Source organism: Helianthus annuus, chromosome 5 (assembly GCF_002127325.2).
Source record: "Helianthus annuus cultivar XRQ/B chromosome 5, HanXRQr2.0-SUNRISE, whole genome shotgun sequence".
Classification (NCBI taxonomy): domain Eukaryota; kingdom Viridiplantae; phylum Streptophyta; class Magnoliopsida; order Asterales; family Asteraceae; genus Helianthus; species Helianthus annuus.
In genome coordinates, this window is record NC_035437.2 from 84975512 (window position 1) to 84994588 (window position 19077).

The 19077-nt window shown below is 42.7% G+C and overlaps 1 non-coding gene across 1 annotated transcript; it reads right to left on the reverse strand.

Moving 5' to 3' along the window:
* Positions 1-2740: 2740 nt before the first annotated feature.
* Positions 2741-2847, reverse strand: LOC118492842. Its single transcript, XR_004894843.1, has one exon. It is a non-coding gene; the product is annotated as a small nucleolar RNA R71 (small nucleolar RNA).
* Positions 2848-19077: the final 16230 nt, after the last annotated feature.

Genomic DNA, 19077 nt, shown 5'->3' on the forward strand with positions numbered 1-19077 from the left:
GTTGCCGTCGCACAGAGAATCAGGGAGAGAGACCTTAGGGTTTTCTAAAAGTGTTCTAACTTAACGATCTGACAAGTTATATCGCAACATAACTGGGCCGAAGCCCAACCTGTTTTCGCCGGACATTATCTTGGACGAAAACACTGTTTTCGTCGGCCACTATTGATGTGCACAAAATGCAACATATAAATTACATCAATTGTGGCATAAAACTAACCCTTTTTTTAGTACTAATGTTAGAAAAAGTATGCGTTTGTCTTCCTTTTGTATTTACAAGATTAAATGAGCTCAAATAAACAAAAGAAGCAAAAAGGCAGCAAAATCTAACATAAATACAAGAAAAGGAACAAACGTGGCATGCCTGACCTCCCGACAGCATCTTCCCAAGCAAAACAGGAAGACAGAAGACTGAACACGCCCCGTGCTCAGTGAGCACGGGGGCGTGCCCAAGCGTCAGAAGTAAAGACAAAGTGGTAGAAGCTTCCATCGCCCACCACGGGGCCGCGCTCAGCGGACACGGGGCTGTGGTCAACTATAAGATTCGCGAAATCCAGGCAAATCTTGATAGTACAAAGATGCTTCTACACACGGGGTCGTGCTCAGCAGACACGGGGGCGTGGTCAACTAATGCAGACAAACTGCATTTAATGAAGAAAGAGAGGAGGATGGACACGGGGCCGTGTCCAGCCTATAAATAGGAGTCTTGGAGCTCTTGCAACTCATCCCTTGGCACACCACCTCTCTCACACTTCACCCACCACCCACCACCATCACAACACCATCATCCACCACCATCATCCATTGTCCATCATAGAGTGTGTGAGTCGTCTCGGGATCCAAGATTGATCGTAAGAGTTCTTGACAATCAAAGGCCATGTTTGCCTAAGTCTCTTACATCACTTGGTGAAGACAAGTGTTTAGTGTAATACTTTTTATTTTTAATCTTTTGCACTTTTTATTTGGTTATGTATTAATGACTTTGATAACTAATTTCTTATGTTGAAGGTGATTCTTCCTTATCGTTTGTCCGTGATGTCTTGGCATTATTTTACTGTCTATATAAAATAAAAGATTTTCACCATTCATATCTCCACGGTCTATATGGAGATATGTTGGCTACCTGGTCAGGGGTTAAGGGAACGGTTTGGTAAGAGTTTTGCCATTGTTCAGTGTATAGATCCTGCAAAGGACCTGGGTCAAATTTAGTAGGACCTCCTTCAATACCCAACGGTATTGGATGGCGGTGGTCCAAACTCTTTGATCCCCTCATAAGTTAAACTACTATTAAAACTTTAACCCAGCTACTTAGGACTGTATCCCTGCTGACTTGGACTACTTAGCCGAGGGTAACGTCACCTTCAAAAGAGGGGCCTACCACATTATGCATTAATAACTTAATTAATTATCTTTCAATAATCCGACCCTTTAGGATTGTATCCTTGCTGACTCAAACTACTGGATTGAGGGTAACATCGCCTTCAAAAGAGGGGCCTACTACAATAACTAAGATAATCTCTTAAACAAGTGCAAAAGTGCGAAAATAATCAAAGGTTACACTACACACGAGTCGAATCCAAGTGATTCATCTTGTCTATCTGTTTTTACTTTTATTTTACTTTTCAGCATTTTAGTTAGTTTTATTTTTCTAGTTTAAAAACCTTTTTCTAACATTTTGATTTGATTAGACGTTGAGGATAAACCGGTATTAAAAGCTCTTGTGTCCTTGGACGACCTCGGTATCTTACCAACACTATACTACGTCCACGATGGGTGCACTTGCCCATATGTGTGTTTAGTGTTAGTGAATATCGTGTTTATAAATTTAAAACTTGGCTAAAAGTGTAAAAAGGGCTTAAAATATACACCTAAAATATAACACACTTCACGCACATCAAGTTTTTTGGCGCCGTTGCCGGGGACACAAGGATTTTAAGAAAGTTAGGAATCAGCGGTCTAATCATTTTTTCTATTTTATTTTTATTTTTTTTTAGGATTTTCTTAGTTTTTCAGCTTCTGCAGAACTCAGCACGTGCCGTGCCTGGTCGGACACGGGTCGTGCCCAGCAGTATCACTCGCAGTTTTTATTTTCCGAGCTACAGAGAGCTGAGCACGGGCCGTGTCGGTGCAACACGGGGCCATGTCCAACTTCCCAGTAACAGGGATCTGGAAACAATCACTGTATCTCCGACCACGGGCCGTGGTCACTGAGCACGGGGCCGTGGTGAACTTTCTGACCGACATTCTTTTCTGTTTTTATTGCAGGACTTGGAACCCAGGCACCACATTTGAACTTTCTACGTAGTGTATGAGCTCCAGTTCTATTAGAGACATAAAAGAACCTCTAGAAGAACCCGAACGCTTTCTCAGAAAAAGACTTAAAGCTAAAAACCAAGAGAAAGTTTCGGGGGACCCACTCCCAATGGCGGACCATCGTACCCTCATGGATTACCTACGACCCACCGTGGGTAATCTTGGCGCCGCTATCAATGCTCCGAATGTCGAAGCCAACAACTTCGAACTTCGACCACATTTGTTACAGATTACTAATTTCTTAGAAATATGTGATACCTTCTGGATCAATGGAGCATCAAATGACTCCATCTGCCTTCGGATGTTTCCATTTTCACTCAAAGACCGAGCAAAGGCTTGGCTAAATGCCCTCCCAGTTGGCTCGGTAAATACCTGGGATGAACTAGCCCAAAATTTTCTATATAAGTATTTCCCTCCCGCTAAAACGGCTAAATTAATGACTGAAATTAATACATATTCACAAGAGGAAGGGTAATCCTTGTATGAAACTTGGGAAAGGTTCAAGGAGCTATTACGAAAGTGTCCTCATCACGGTCTTGCAGTATGGCAACAAGTATCCACCTTCTACAATGGATTGTTGCCACACACAAGACAAACACTTGACTCTAGCTCCGGGGGACTTTTAGGTAATCGCCACCCACATGAAATATACAATCAAATTGAGGAAATTGCTCAAACCAATTTTCAGTGGCACACTCCCCGAGGCAATAAATCTATTGCCCTGGGCGCCCATAAGGTTGATGAAAGCACTTCTTTACAAGCCCAAATCGAGGCCCTTTCTTCAAAAATCAAAAAGTTAGAAATGACAAAAACGGTCTCGGTTATGGCTTGTGAAGGGTGTGGTGGGCCACATGAAAGTTGGAGTTGTATGAAAGAAACAGATGATCAACAAGAGTCGGTAAACTACATAGATAACAGACCTCGGCCGTCGGGTCCTCCAACTGGTACCTACAACCAAGGATGGCGCAACCACCCTAACCTTGGTTGGAGAGAACCCGGCAATAGTAGTAACCAACAAAACCTAAACCAACGAACAAACTTTCAACAACCAAGAAACGAGTCACAAAATTTCTCTCAATAACAAGGTGGACGAGAAAGGCTTGAAGATACTGTATCTCGCCTCATCTCCGATACCGAAAAGAAAAACTCGGAACGATTTCTACAATTGGAATCGAATTTTAGAAATCAACAAGCTAGTATACAAAACATTGAAAAACAAATAAATCAATTAGCTCAAAATTTATCTGAGAGACCACAAGGCGCGTTACCTAGTAATACCGAAAGAAACCCAAAAGCACAAGTCCATCTCATAACATTGAGAAATCGTACCGTGGGTTCCGAAGAAGCTCTGCCACCACCAACTGAGGGAAGCACAACATCACCCCAACAAGAGAAGGCTTCTCCTCCAATTCAAGAGCCTATCAAACCCCTCCGGTTCCATACCCCGGTAGGTTAATTCGCCAAAAGACCAATGAGCAATTCGCTAAATTCAAAAATTTACTAAAACAATTGCATGTTAATATTCCATTTATCGAAGTCCTAACTCAAATGCCTAAATACTCAAAATTCATGAGGGACTTCCTCACTCATAAAAGGAAAATCGAATCATTACAATTAGTTAACTTAAGCGAAGAATGCTCCGCCCTTGTACTCAACAAACTCCCACAAAAGAAGATTAATCCTGGAAGTTTCACGATTCCTTGCTCAATCGGGGAATCCCTCGTTCGTAATGCATTAGCCGACCTTGGAGCTAGCATTAACCTCATGCCTACATCAGTGTTCAAACGACTCGGCCTAGGAAAAACAAGCCCTACAAAGATGAGTATACAACTTGCCGATAGATCCGTCAAATACCCGCAAGGTGTCGCTGAAAATCTATTGGTCAAGGTCGACAATTTCGTCTACCCGACCGACTTTGTCATACTAGATATGGAAGAAGACACCGAAGTCCCCCTCATACTAGGGAGGCCATTTCTAGCCACTGCATAATCAGTGGTGGATATGAATGACGGAACACTTACTTTGAAGTTTGGGGATGAGGAAGTGAAGTTTGGGGTTGGGAAGAGAGTAGAGGACGATGACCTGGTCAACTACATGAAGGTCATTGATTCGAGTTTGGATGATGCTCTCCGATGGTGCAACATGGGATGCAAAACATCCCACTCGGATAATATGTGACCTGGCTTCAGGTCTAGCCAAAGACCCTTATAAACGTGGCGCACCATGGAGGCATTCCGAGGAACTATCCTTAGTTTAGCTTAGATTAATTTTTAGCTTAAATTTTAATTTTCAGGACTAAAACACACTCGGGATGGTGAAGGATAACAAGGGAAACGAGAAACATAACCCAATGCACGAAAATAGAGCTTCCCGATAAAAATTCTTCATTACAGCAAGTTCGGCACGGCCCGTGTCTACCCGACACGGCCCCGTGCTGCACAATCTGCAGAAAACGCCTAGTTCAGGTAACTGGACACGGGCCGTGTTCACTGAACACGCCCCCGTGTCTAGGCTTCGGTTTCTTTTTACAAAATTTTGTTACTGGCACTTGAACACGGGGCCGTGCCCGGTCACCACGGGGTCGTGTCCAGAGTACCAGTAACATAAAATTTTGCTTTTAACACCCTTTTACATATTCAATCAACCTAAAAACTTATTTTTGGGACACATTGAGGACAATGTGTAATTTAAGTGCGGGGGGGATGCTAAAACCTTGAATCTTGCAAGTCCTAATAACAAGCCTTACACAAAACTCTATTGGAACCGCTAATCACCCCAAATTTTTCAAAAATTTTCATTTTCTTTTTACTTGTCTAGGTTTAAATTGGGAATTTCAAGTTCTAACAAGGTTATATTTTTACAAATTTACAACCGCTAGCATCATGATAAAAAGAACCAACATAAGAAAATTATGAAACGGCATGACAAGCTTAGTTAAAACTTGATTATATATACTTGATCACATAAAAACCCATTCCCACAAAAGTGAGTTTTGAGCCTTTATTGAGCATACAAATACATATCTTTACACTAAATGCTCATTTTTCGTTTCTTGTGTGAATAGCCGCTTGGTTTTTACGACTCTAGAACTTGCCACGACAATGCATTCCTGATTCTTACCAACTTAAACCCGAGTAAGTAAATGATGGAGGCATTAGGACTAACCCCTTTTTCTTTCTACACCATTATTTTTCATTTTTTTTACCACCTACCCAAAATCCCCCTAGTTAACCCCTTTGAGCCTAAACCTTTTCATTTCTTAACCCACTTCAAACACCCTTTTTACCCACCAAAACTTTTTTTTCTTTTAACCCTTTCTTTTAGTAACAAAGCTCGGTTTTTCTTATGACTTGAAAAAAAAAAATGATGAAACCAAATAAACAAACAAGTTCATCAAAAATAAATTTGTTTGAAAGAAATGGTTCATCAAAATAAAATAAAAGTGATTCACTAACCGACGTTTTGTTATGCCTTTTGCCCTTTCACTAACCACTAACCCAACCACCCACCTTTAGCCCAAGCCTAACCCTTCACCCAAAAAGTCCTCTTGATATTTGCAAAGGTATACAGTTAAAAAGGAGGAGGATTGATTGCTTGGCAAGCTTATGGTAGGAGTAAGTTCCATGTCGCTCTCGAGTGATTCACTAAAAATACACCTTCGGCTGAGTGTTGAGTGATCCCCCGTGAGGTATGTGAACTTGTATATAAATGGAATTTTAAAAAGGCATGTTATGCCCTAATAAGTAATTTATCTTATGAAACGTTTTTAATAAATCATGACAAATAGGATTGTTAAAAAATAAAAATAAAACTTAATAAAGAATCTTGGAAATCCCGACACTCTTTGAAAAGCCCAAAAACCTTCTCTTCTACCCATTCTATTTGGGAGTGAAAAAACCACATTATAAAGAGTTTTGCTTGAGGACAAGCAAAGATTCAAGTGTGCGGGTATTTGATGTGCACAAAATGCAACATATAAATTACATCAATTGTGGCATAAAACTAACCCTTTTTTAGTACTAATGTTGGAAAAAGTATGCTTTTGTCTTCCTTTCGTATTTTCAGGATTAAATGAGCTCAAATAAACAAAAGAAGCAAAAAGGGAGCAAAATCTAACATAAATACAAGAAAAGGAACAAACGTGGCATGCCCGACCTCCCGACAGCATCTTCCCAAGCAAAACAAGAAGACAGAAGACTGAACACGCCCCGTGCTTAGTGAGCACGGGGGCGTGCCCAAGCGTCAGCAGAAAAGACAAAGTGGTAGATGCTTCCATCGCCCACCACAGGGCCGTGCTCTGCGGACACGGGGCCGTGGTCAATTATAAGATTCGCGAAATCCAGGCAAATCTTGATAGTACAAAGATGCTTCTGCACATGGGGTCGTGCTCAGCGGACACGGGGGCGTGGTTAACTAATGCAGACAAACTGCATTCAAAGAAGAAAGAGAGGAGGATGGACACGGGGCCATGCCCGAGCTTCTGTTCAGCCTATAAATAGGAGTGCTTGGAGCTCTTGCAAGTTGCAACTCATCCCTTGGCACACCACCTCTCTCACACTTCACCCACCACCCACCACCATCACAACACCATCATCCACCACCATCATCCATTGTCCATCATAGAGTGTGTGAGTCATCTCGGGATCCAAGATTGATCGTAAGAGTTCTTGACAATCAAAGGCAATGTTTGCCTAAGTCTCTTACATCACTTGGTGAAGACAAGTGTTTAGTGTAATACTTTTTATTTTTAATCTTTTGCACTTTTTATTTGGTTATGTATTAATGACTTTGATAACTAGTTTCTTATGTTGAAGGTGATTCTTCCTTATCGTTTGTCTATGGTCTCTTGGCATTATTTTACTGTCTATATAAAATAAAAGATTTTCACCATTCATATCTCCACGGTCTATATGGAGATACGTTGGCTACCTGGTCGGGGCTTAAGGGAACGGTTTGGTAAGAGTCTTGCCATTGTTCAGTCTATAGATCCTGCAAAAGACCTGGGTCAAATTTAGTACGACCTCCTTCAATACCCAACGGTATTAGATGGCGGGGGTCCAAACTCTTTGATCCCCTCATAAGTTAAACTACTATTAAAACTTTAACCCGACTACTTAGGACTGTATCCCTGCTGACTCAGACTACTTAGTCGAGGGTAACGTCACCTTCAAAAGAGGGGCCTACCACATTATGCATTAATAACTTAATTAATTATCTTTCAATAATCCGACCCTTTAGGATTGTATCCTTGCTGACTCAAACTACTAGGTTAAGGGTAACGTCGCCTTCAAATGAGGTGCCTACTACAATAATTAAGATAATCTCTTAAACAAGTGCAAAAGTGCGAAAATAATCAAAGGTTACACTACACAAAGTCGGATCTAAGTGATTCATCTTGTCTATCTATTTTTACTTTTATTTTACTTTTCAAAATTTTAGTTAGCTTTATTTTTCTAGTTTAAAAACCTTTTTCTAACATTTTGATGTGATTAGACGTTGAGGATAAACCGGTATTAAAAGCTCTTGTGTCGTTGGACGACATCGATATCTTACCAACATTATAGTACGTCCACGATGGGTGCACTTGCCCATATGTGTGTTTAGTGTTAGTGAATATCGTGTTTATAACTTTAAAACTTGGCTAAAAACTGTAAAAAGGGCTTAAAATATACACCTAAAATATAACACACTTCACGCACATCAACTATTGACGAAAACACAATAGTGTTTTTGCCGAGGGTGATTTCGCAGGGAGAGGGTTTTCGGGTGGGGTGTTTTCGTGGGAGTAGAGGTGTTCGGCCAAGGTTCCCTTACATAAATTAAAACAAGCACATTATTAATATACTCAAAAATAATGCACACCAAATATATATATATATATATATAACACACTTTGCAAATAGGTACAAGGTTAAGTCGAATAGAGACCTTGAAAACTCGGGTTGTCACATTATCCCCAACTTGAAAGAAATTTCGTCCCAAAATTTAGCACGTGGTTACTGAGGAAGCTAGTTGTGTTGTGTTATTTCCTGGTTTTCCTGGGGTGTCACATAATCCCCCCATTGGTTTGGAATTTCGTCCCGAAATTCCGCAGTAGCTTCAGCCTCAGTAGTGGTTGCATTGTTCCCGAACAACTGGGGATACTTGAGTTTCATTTGGTCTTCACGTTCCCAGGTGAACTCTGGGCCACGACGGGAGTTCCAACGAACTCGAACAAGAGGTATTCTGGTGTGCTTGAGAACCGTAACGTCCCGGTCTGTGATTTCAACTGGTTCCTCGATGAATCGTAACTGGTCGTCGACAGTGAGCTCCTTCAAAGGAACTATGAGGGTCTCATCTGACAGACACTTCTTCAGATTTGACACGTGAAAAACGTTGTGAACTCCACTGAGTTCTGCTGGTAGGTTCAGTTTATAGGCCACTCTGCCTATTTTCTCAATGATTTCGAACTGTCCGACATAACGCGGATTGAGTTTGCCTCGTTTGCCAAAACGAACTACACCTTTCCAAGGTGACACTTTGAGTAGCACTCGATCCCCAACCTGGAACTCGAGTGGTTTCCTGCGCTTATCAGCGTAATTTTTCTGACGGTCACGAGTTGCCGCCATTCGTTGTCGTATCTGTGCAATCCTTTCCGTTGTGTCTACTACAAGTTCTGGACCCGTGATTTGGCTATCGCCAACTTCTGCCCAACAAAGAGGTGATCGGCATTTACGCCCGTATAATGCCTCAAACGGAGTGGCTTGAATGCTGGTGTGGTAACTGTTATTATACGAAAACTCCACTAACGGTAGATGTTTTTCCCAGCCATTGCCAAAATCAATTACACATGCCCTAAGCATGTCTTCAAGGGTTTGGATGGTGCGTTCAGACTGTCCATCCGCCTGTGGATGATAAGCGGTGCTCATGTCTAAACGTGAGCCAAAGGACTTGTGCATTGCTTGCCATAGTTCAGAAGTAAAACGTGCATCACAATCAGAAATAATGGAGGTTGGCACCCCGTGCCTCGAAACCACTTCCTTTAAGTAAATGTCTGCTAGAGTACAGAACTTGTCGGTTTCTTTGATAGGCAAAAAGTGTGCAGACTTAGTTAATCGATCCACTATCACCCAAATAGTGTCATTTCCACGTTGAGATCTAGGCAGGCCAGTAACAAAATCCATGGAAATTTGTTCCCATTTCTATTGCGATATCTCTGGTTGCTGGAGTAGGCCCGATGGTTTCTGATATTCAGACTTGACTCTCGCACAAGTCAAACATTTGCTAACGTAGGTTGCTATGTGGGCTTTCATGCTAGGCTACCAGTACGTAGTTTTCAAGTCGTGGTACATCTTATCCGAACCAGGATGTACCGAATAACGAGACTTATGTGCTTCATCCTTAACAAGCTCGCGTAAGTTTCCATAGTGTGGGACCCAGATGCGCCCTTTAACGTAGTAAGCGCCGTCTTCCTTTTGTTCTAATCGTTTCCTTGATCCACGTAGGGACTCCGCCCTGACGTTCTCCGCTTTTAATGCTTCGACCTGAGCATCTCGTATCTGAGCAGGAAGACTGGATTGGATGGTGAGTTGTAACGCACGCACGCGTTTAGGTGTAGTATCCTTTCGACTGAGAGCGTCGGCCACAACATTGGCTTTGCCCGGATGGTACTTGATCGCGCATTCGTAATCATTCAAGAGCTCGACCCATCGACGTTGTCGCATGTTTAATTCCTTCTGTTTGAAGATATGCTCGAGAGTCCTGTGATTGGTGTAAATGGTGCACTTGGTACCGTACAGGTAATGTCTCCATATCTTGAGTGCGAAAACAACAGCTCCCAACTCCAGATCATGTGTAGTATAATTCCTTTCATGAACTTTAAGTTGGCGCGATGCATAAGCAATGACTTTGTCCTGTTGCATCAACACACAACCAAGACCCTGAATCGACACGTCACAATAAACCATGAAGTCGTCGGTGCCCTCTGGCAACGAGAGAATAGGTGCGCTACAAAGTCTATCCTTTAAGTATTGAAATGTTATTTCCTGTGCATTACCCCAACGATAGGTGATGCCCTTCTACGTTAGTGAGGTGAGAGGTTGCGCAATCTTGGAAAAATCCTTGATGAACCTTTTGTAGTAGCCCGCCAAACCCAAGAATTGGCGGATTTCTGTTGGCGTACGGGGTGCAGGCCAGTTCTTGATCGAGTCTACCTTGGATGGATCGACATGAATCCCATCCTTGTTTACCACGTGGCCTAGGAAGCGGACTTCACGAAGCCAAAAGTCGCATTTCGAAAACTTGGCATACAATTGTTCTGTTCGAAGGACTTCTAAGATGAGCCGTAGATGGTGCTCGTGTTCCTCCTGGCTCTTGGAATAGATCAGGATGTCGTCGATAAATACAATAACAAATTTATCCAAATAGGGCTTGCACACTCTGTTCATAAGATCCATAAAGACCGCATGTGCATTCATCAATCCAAAAGGCATAACTAGGAACTCGTAATGCCCATACCGAGTCCTGAATGCTGTTTTAGAGATATCCTCGTCTCAGACTCTCAGTTGATGGTAACCTGACCTCAGGTTAATCTTTGAGTAGTAGCTCGACCCTTGCAGCTGATCGAAAAAGTCATCAATGCGTGGAAGTGGATAGCGATTCTTTACAGTCACCTTGTTGAGTTCGCGGTAATCAATACACATCCTGAAGGTACCGTCTTTCTTTTTCACAAATAATACTGGAGCTCCCCAAGGCGAAGAGCTAGGACGAATAAAACCCTTATCCAAGAGCTCTTGTAGTTGCGTGGATAGTTCTTCAAGTTCTAATGGAGCTAAATGGTAAGGTGCACAAGCTATAGGCGCTGCTCCAGGAGCTAGCTCGATCTGAAATTCAACCTGACGGTGGGGTGGAAGACCAGGTAATTCTTCACGGAATACCTCGGGATAGTCACGTAAAATCGGGATATCTTCTATCTTCTTTTCTTTCTTCGAGGTGTCAGTAACGAGGGCTAAAATAGCAGTGTGGCCCTTTCGCAAACACTTCTGGGCCTTGAGAAAAGAAATGATGCCCACAACGGCACCACTCTTGTCGCCATGAATCACTAGAGGTTCTTCACCAGGACGAGGAACGCGGACGATCTTCTCTTTGCAAAGGATTTCTGCTCGATGTTGAGATAACCATTCCATACCAATAACAATGTCGAAACTACCCAAAACAATAGGAATGAGGTCGATAGAGAAGGTCAGACCAGCTAAGATAAGATTACAACCCTTAACTACATGTGTGGCCTCTAGACTTTTACCGTTTGCTAGCTCTACCATGTGCTTGGTGTTCAAAAGTGTTGGGACACGCTTTAACATTTGACTAACTTTCAAGGACACATAACTGGTATCGGCACCTGAATCAAATAAAACATTAACATAAAAGTCATCTAGTAGAAACTTACCCATCACGACGTTGGGGTCATTCCAAGCATCGCCCTGACCAATCACGAACGCACGGCCCCGGGCACCATTGTTCCCATTGTTTCCCCCGTTGTTACCCCCATTGTTGTTTCCGTTTCCCTGATTGTTGTTGTTGTTCTGATTCTGGTTCAACTGGGGGCAGTTTCTCTTGAAGTGACCTTCAGCACCACACTGAAAGCATCCCCTGTTACCCTGCTGTTGTTGCGGCTGATTTTGTGGAACCTGCTGTTGCTGTTAACGATTCTGATTCACAGGTCGTGCGCCCCTGCAATCCTTTGCTTCATGACCAAACTTGTTACACCTCAGACAATGACCCTTGTTGCGCTGCCCACTGTGATGCCTGTTACATCGGTTGCACTTGGGGTGGTTTCCCTTGTATCCACCCTGCCCTTGACTACCAGACGATTGCTGACCAGGACTCTGGTAGTCGTCAGTCTTTCGCTGCTGAGACTGAGACTGAGCCGATGTTGAACCCTTGCTGGAGACTCCATCCCATTTGCGCTTGTTGTCGCTGGGGGCATCAGAAGTAGTAGTAACTGTAGTAGTTGCACCAATACGCTTGGGCAGTTTGTTCTGTTCCACCACCTGATCAGTGAGACGATCAGCAACTCGAGTGACTTGTTGGATGGTGCCAAGGTTAGCCGCAGTCACATGACTCTGAATTTCTGGTACGAGACCCTTGAGATACAGCTCGATGCGCTTGATAGGAGGATCTACCATCGTAGGACACAAGATTGCCAGCTCGTTTGATCTTTTCGTATACGCTTCGATTTCCGACCCTGTCATCTTTAAGTTGAAGAACTCAACTTCCAACTTGTGGATGTCATCACGACTACAATACTCTTCCTTAATCAGACCCTTGAAGTCGTTCCATGGGGTGGCATTAGCAGCAACAATCCCCAGCATTTGAACCTGAGCGTTCCACCACGTGAGCGCTATTCCTTCAAGGGTACCAGTAGCATACTTCACCCTACGAGCCTCAGGGCATTCACACATCTCGAAAACAGACTCGAGCTTCTCGAACCAGTGGAGGAGGCCTATAGCTCCTTCAGTGCCGTTGAAAGTAGTAGGTCGGTAGTCCATAAAAGTTTTGAAGGTACATGTAGGAGGCTGAGCATGTTGACCTGTCGTGTGTGCAAGAAGAGACAAAGTTAAACACAAGTGTTGGTTCACGAGAGTAGGATCTAGAGATCCTAGAGTAAGTTGCAATGGCAGGTTATACCTCCTGCCTGAGCGGCTGCTAGTGCTACAATAACTTGTTCATTTATTAGAGCCGTTAGCTGGGCTTGAGTTAAGTTAATGCGTCCACTCATGATCTTCATATCAAAGGAAACATGGGTGAGAGAGGTTCGCGAAAGTGTGATGACAGAAGAGAGTAAGCACACATGTGTTTTCAAACAATAGTTGTTACGTTCATCTAAGCATACCATGAGCAAAGTACTATAAACTAGCAAGTAGGAAATAATAACATAAACCATATCACCTATAGTGTTGAGCCTTGCACGTGGAGCGAAGCGTCGTTGTGGATCGTTGAGCACTGTACAGGTTATAGTCTGGTTTTAACAAAAACTTTTTTCCCTTATTAAAACCAAGTTCACTATAACCAATGGCTCTGATACCATCTAAGGAGGGGATGATGAAAGTGCTTGAAGGAGGGCCGTGGTTAATTAGAAAAATGCCTCTCTTCTTGAATGTTTGGTCGCCTTCGGTCAGTCTCAAGAAAGAATGCATTAAGTCAGTTCCGATTTGGGTGAAACTCCATAATGTTCCTATTGCTATTTACACGGATGATGGGCTGAGTTTATTAGCATCTAAGTTGGGCACCCCTAAACGGTTGGATGGTTATACGGCTGATATGTGCGTCGATAATTGGGGGAGAAGTAGTTTTGCTCGTGCATTAATTGAGATTAGTGCGGATAATGATTTAAAAGATTATATTACGGTTGCTATCCCTAAGCTTGTAGAGGATGGGTATGTTACTCATAAGGTGAAGGTCGAATACGAATGGAAACCTCAGAGATGCTCGACTTGTTGTGTTTTTGGTCATAGTGATCAATCCTGTCCTAAGAATGTAGTTCCAAAAGCTAAGCAGGTTGTTATTGATGATGAGGGTTTCGTAACTGATGAGAGGAAAGTGGCTAGGAAACATGTTATGCAAAAGAAACAGAGGGCAAAATTTGTGTACAGGCCGAAAATAGGAAACTCGGGTGCGAGCACTTCAGGCACAAAGGATGACAAACCGGATTCTAGTGTGAAGGCCAATGTAGTGACTAATAACCCATTCGAAGTTTTGTCTAAATCGGATGGGGGTGCGGACATTCCTCCTGGTAATGTGAAGTCTTCGGAGCCAAAAGTGGTTGATCCTAGGAATCCATATGAGGACTATGAGGACGAAGTCGTTGAGGTTGTGCCAACGGAAATGTCGAAATTTATGAGTAACACATCGCTTGGAAGCAATGCTGAGGGGGCAAGCACTCCCGGTTTTAAGGGTTTACATGGATAGTGTTGCTGTTTGGAATATTAGGGGCTTGAACCGGCCCCTTAAGCAAGCTGAGGTTCGGGTTCTCATTGCTGAAAATAAACTGAATATTTGTGCAGTGTTAGAATCGCACATCCATATTAATAAGCTTTCTGTCATCTGTAACAAAGTTTTTGGCGGCTGGAATTGGACATCGAATGGGGGGTTATGCTCTAGAGGTACTAGAATTATTCTTGGGTGGGATTCTGATGTTGTTGATATTATGGTGATCTCGCAGACTGACCAGGTGATGCATACTCAAGTTCTGATAAAAGCTGATAACAAAATTTTTTTCTGTTCCTTTGTTTATGCTGAAAATAGATATCATGAACGTCGTGCTCTTTGGGAGGATCTTTGCAACTTTAATGCTTTGGCTAGTGATAAACCATGGATTGTCATGGGGGATTTTAATGTTGCTCTCAATATGGAAGATTGTTTATCCGGCCCCTCGAACCATTCGATTGGCATGCGGGAGTTTTTTGAATGTATTAAGGAGACCGAATTGTTAGACATTCCTAGTCATGGCATCCACTATACGTGGAACCAAAAACCGAGAGAGGGTATTGGTGTTATGAAGAAGCTGGATAGGGTCATGGGTAATCTAAAATTTCTGGATTTATGTCCGAATGGTTATGCCTTGTTCAAGCCGCCTCGCTTGTCGGATCACTCACCGTGCATATTCAAGTTTTCCTCAACGATTAAATCTAAACCGAAACCATTCAAATTTCCGAATTTTATCGTTTCTAAAGCTGAGTTCAAGCAGGTTGTTTCTTCGGAGTGGGCTAAGGATATCCAAGGCCATTCCATGTTTGCGGTTGTAAAAAAGATGAGAAATTTGAAGCCTCTCCTGCGTAAAATCCTTTTTCAGCAAGGTAACTTGCATAAAAGGGTTGATGAGTTGCGGGTGAAACTTGATAATGTTCAAATCCAAGTGGATGCAAATCCCTTGGATTTGCCTCTTCGGGACGAGCTTGCCTCCTGTCTTCTTGATTTTCAATCGGCTGCTTATGATGAGGAGTGCTTCCTTAAACAGAAAGCCAAGGTTGAATGGTTGTGTGCGGGGGATGCAAACACGAGATTCTTTCATAAATGTGTTCAAAGCAGAAATGCTAGGAATAAAATCTCTAGTATTATGGATGCGCAGGGGAACCAGTTCGAGGGTGATCAAGTTTCTACGGCTTTTCTTAATCACTATACGAATTTCTTGGGTATGGAGTACCAGGTGGAGGATTTTGATTTTGGAGATTTATGTGCTAATACTTTGAATGCTCTCTCGGCTAATCATATGGTGCGGCCGGTTACCCGAGATGAGGTTAAAAAAGCTATGTTTGGTATTGGTGAGAACAAAGCGCCAGGTCCGGATGGGTATACATCGGCATTTTTTAAACACTCGTGGGATGTGGTAGGAGATCAAGTGACGAAAGCAGTTCTGGATTTTTTTGAGAATGGCCAAATGTTGAAGCAGATTAATCACACTATTATCGCCTTAATCCCTAAAAAGGATTCTCCCAATTCGGTTCTTGATTATAGGCCGATATCCTGTTGTAATGTCCTCTTTAAATGCATTAGCAAGATCATTACGGATAGAATTAAAGGGAGCTTGGATGGCTTAGTTAGCATTAATCAATCAGCTTTTATCCCGGGCCGAAAAATTACCGATAACATTCTTCTAACGCAGGAGCTAATGCATAACTACCATCTTGATAGAGGTCCGGCTAGATGTGCCTTGAAGATTGATATCCAAAAGGCTTATGACACGGTCAATTGGTCTTTTCTCAAGGATATCTTGGAGGGTTTCGGTTTTCATAGGAAAATGGTCATGTGGATTATGAAATGTGTGTCTACAGTTTCCTATTCTTTGAGTATCAATGGTGAGCTGCATGGTTACTTTAGTGGCAAGAGAGGTCTTAGACAGGGCGATCCTTTGTCTCCTTACTTGTTCACATTGGTCATGGAAGTTCTTTCTCTCCTGCTTCAGCGTGCTTCGAATATTGGCTCGGGGTTTAAGTTTCATCCGCAGTGTGCCAAACAAAAGATTGTAAATGTTTCTTTTGCCGATGATTTATTTATCTTTGCTCATGCAGATGCCCTCTCGGTTAAGCTTTTACGGGATGCTCTCAACAGGTTTACAAAGATATCGGGTTTGGTTCCTAGTGCCCCTAAAAGTACAATATTTTTCTGCAATGTTCCGTCCCTTATAAAGGAGCAAATTTTACGGCTAATGCCGTTTCAGGAGGGCTCCCTCCCGGTTCGCTATCTTGGAGTTCCTTTGGTTTCTTCAAGACTTGCTTACAGTGATTGTAGAATCCTGGTGGAAAGAGTTCATAGGAGGATTGATAACTGGATGTCTAAGTCGCTTTCGTTTGCGGGTAGGCTCCAATTGATTAATTCGGTTATTTCTGCGATGTATTCTTATTGGGCCTCCGTATTCATGCTTCCGGTCAGAATTGTGAAAGATCTTGAAAAATGTATGCGTCGGTTTCTTTGGAATGGTGGCGCTCGGGGGCCGGTTCGTTCTAAAGTGGCTTGGAAAGATATTTGCCTGCCTAAGTCGGAGGGTGGTTTGGGTATTCGGAGTATTATAGAGGTTAACAAATCGTTGATTTCTAGCCATGTTTGGAGTATTTTAAATAATCGGCGTTCTTTGTGGGTTTCATGGATTCATTCTTACAAGCTCAAAGGTTCTAGCTTTTGGGAGGTTAAATGTTCCGCTAACCCGAGTTGGGGTTGGAGGAAAATCCTTGCTATTCGTAATCAGATTCGGCCTTATGTTTGGAAGTCTATTAAGAGCGGTCGTCAAACGAACGCATGGAGTGACAACTGGAATGCTTGTAGCCCGTTCCGTTCCTTTATATCGCCTAGGCGCATTGCTAATGCAGGGTTCAACCTGGGCTCCACAGTTGCTGATTTAATTGATTCGAACGGTCAGTGGAAATGGCCGGTGGCGTGGTATGATCTTTTCCCGGTGCTAATTAATATTCCACCTCCTATGCTAGTGGATGATACGACTGATCGATCATACTGGAAGGATCATGGCGGTAATCTTCAACATTTCCACTCTTCCCAAGCTTGGGATTCTCTTCGGGTGAGGAATGATAAGGTCGATTGGGTTGATGCGGTGTGGTTTAGCCAGTGTATTCCTAGACATTCATTTCATGTTTGGCTTGTCATTCGGAATAAACTGAAGACGCAGGACAGGATGTCCATTGGGGAAGCGGGTAGTGCTACTAATCTTGCACTCATGTGTTGTCCGTTATGCGCTTATGATCGAGATTCTAGGGATCATCTTTTCTTTCAATGTGCCTATGCTTCTGAGGTTTGGAACACAGTTAGAGATTGGGTTGATATGGGGAATGTCAATAATACTTGGGATTCCGTTATGGGCTGGTTGGTGAATAGTGCTAACACAAGACATCTTGGTGGTGTTGTATGCAAGATTCTGGTTGGGGCGGCTACCTATTACATTTGGCAAGAACGAAATAACAGGCTTTTTTCGAGACTTCAGCGGTCACCGGATATCCTTTCGCAAGTCATTCTTAACTCGGTTAGGTTGAAGATAATGGGTTTCAGAATTATGAAGCATCCGGATCACATGAAGATTATGGACCGATGGCAGATTTCGAAGAAGAACTTAACGGAGGACCCGGGCTAAGGAGGCTGTTCTTTGTTTGTTACGTTTAGTTTGTGATTGAGTGTTGTTCGGGTTGTTTTTTCTTTTGGTCGTGTTTGGTTTTTTGCTTCGGGTCTTGGTTTTTGTTTGGTCTAGTCAGGGTATGCCTTGGCTAGTAGTGTGCGTCTAGTTCTGGACGCATCCTGTTCTTTTATTGATTATTTATAAAATTCACCGGGGTAAATCCCTTTACCCAAAAAAAAATGGCTCTGATACCAATCTGTCACACCCCCAAAATCCACATGCGGAGTATCACCGCTTGGAGGCGTGACTGACTAGGATCAAGCCACCAATCATATTGAACGATATAATTAAATAAATAAAAGTCCAAACCAAACCATATAATTGGTGTCCAAAACAATTCAACAAAACTTAAGTTATCAGCGGAAACATTAAGTTCAAAACCATAATAAAGTATAAAAGTTCATAAGTTTAACATGGAACTCGACAGTCCATGTCCCACAACGACTCCTTCTCCCCTGCAAGCTCCAGCTAAGCATCTAACGACCTGCAAGGCATGTAACAACGAGTCAACAACAAAGTTGAGCGAGTTCACAGTTGGTTGTTTAGTTTTACCAGTTGGTTCTTAAAATCATAAGTTGTTTCGTAAACCACGAGTTAATCGGTAACCTTTGTTTCCCAAACCATAACCATAATCAGTGGGGGGTTTTCCCATGTGAACCACTAGACCGTTACCATATCGAAGACTGACGAATAATAGTTGTGCCCTACTACAATGTCTATCATCATTGACAGTTTGCCATGATTAATTAGTACACGCACGTTCGAACGACACGGTGTGAGGTTTGTCAAACCTAATAGCGCTATTAACTAATGACCCGCTCGCCATCGGCCTCTGCGACTAAGTCGATATAAAGTGAGGGACTTCATGATAGAGTTTTGTCTAGTAAGTTGAAAGGTTGTTGTCCTACCCAAGGAGGACGAACGTACGTATTCTACCTAAGGAGAATAGGCAGGAGTTATAGTGGCATCCTACCCAAGGAGGATGGCCGTACATATCCTACCCAAGGAGGATATGTAGATTCCGTTTTAGTTTATTAACCCATTCCCAAACCACCGGGAATCCCATGCCTTGTAGAAAGTGTGAACTCACCTTGGTTTGCTCAGTATGCTAA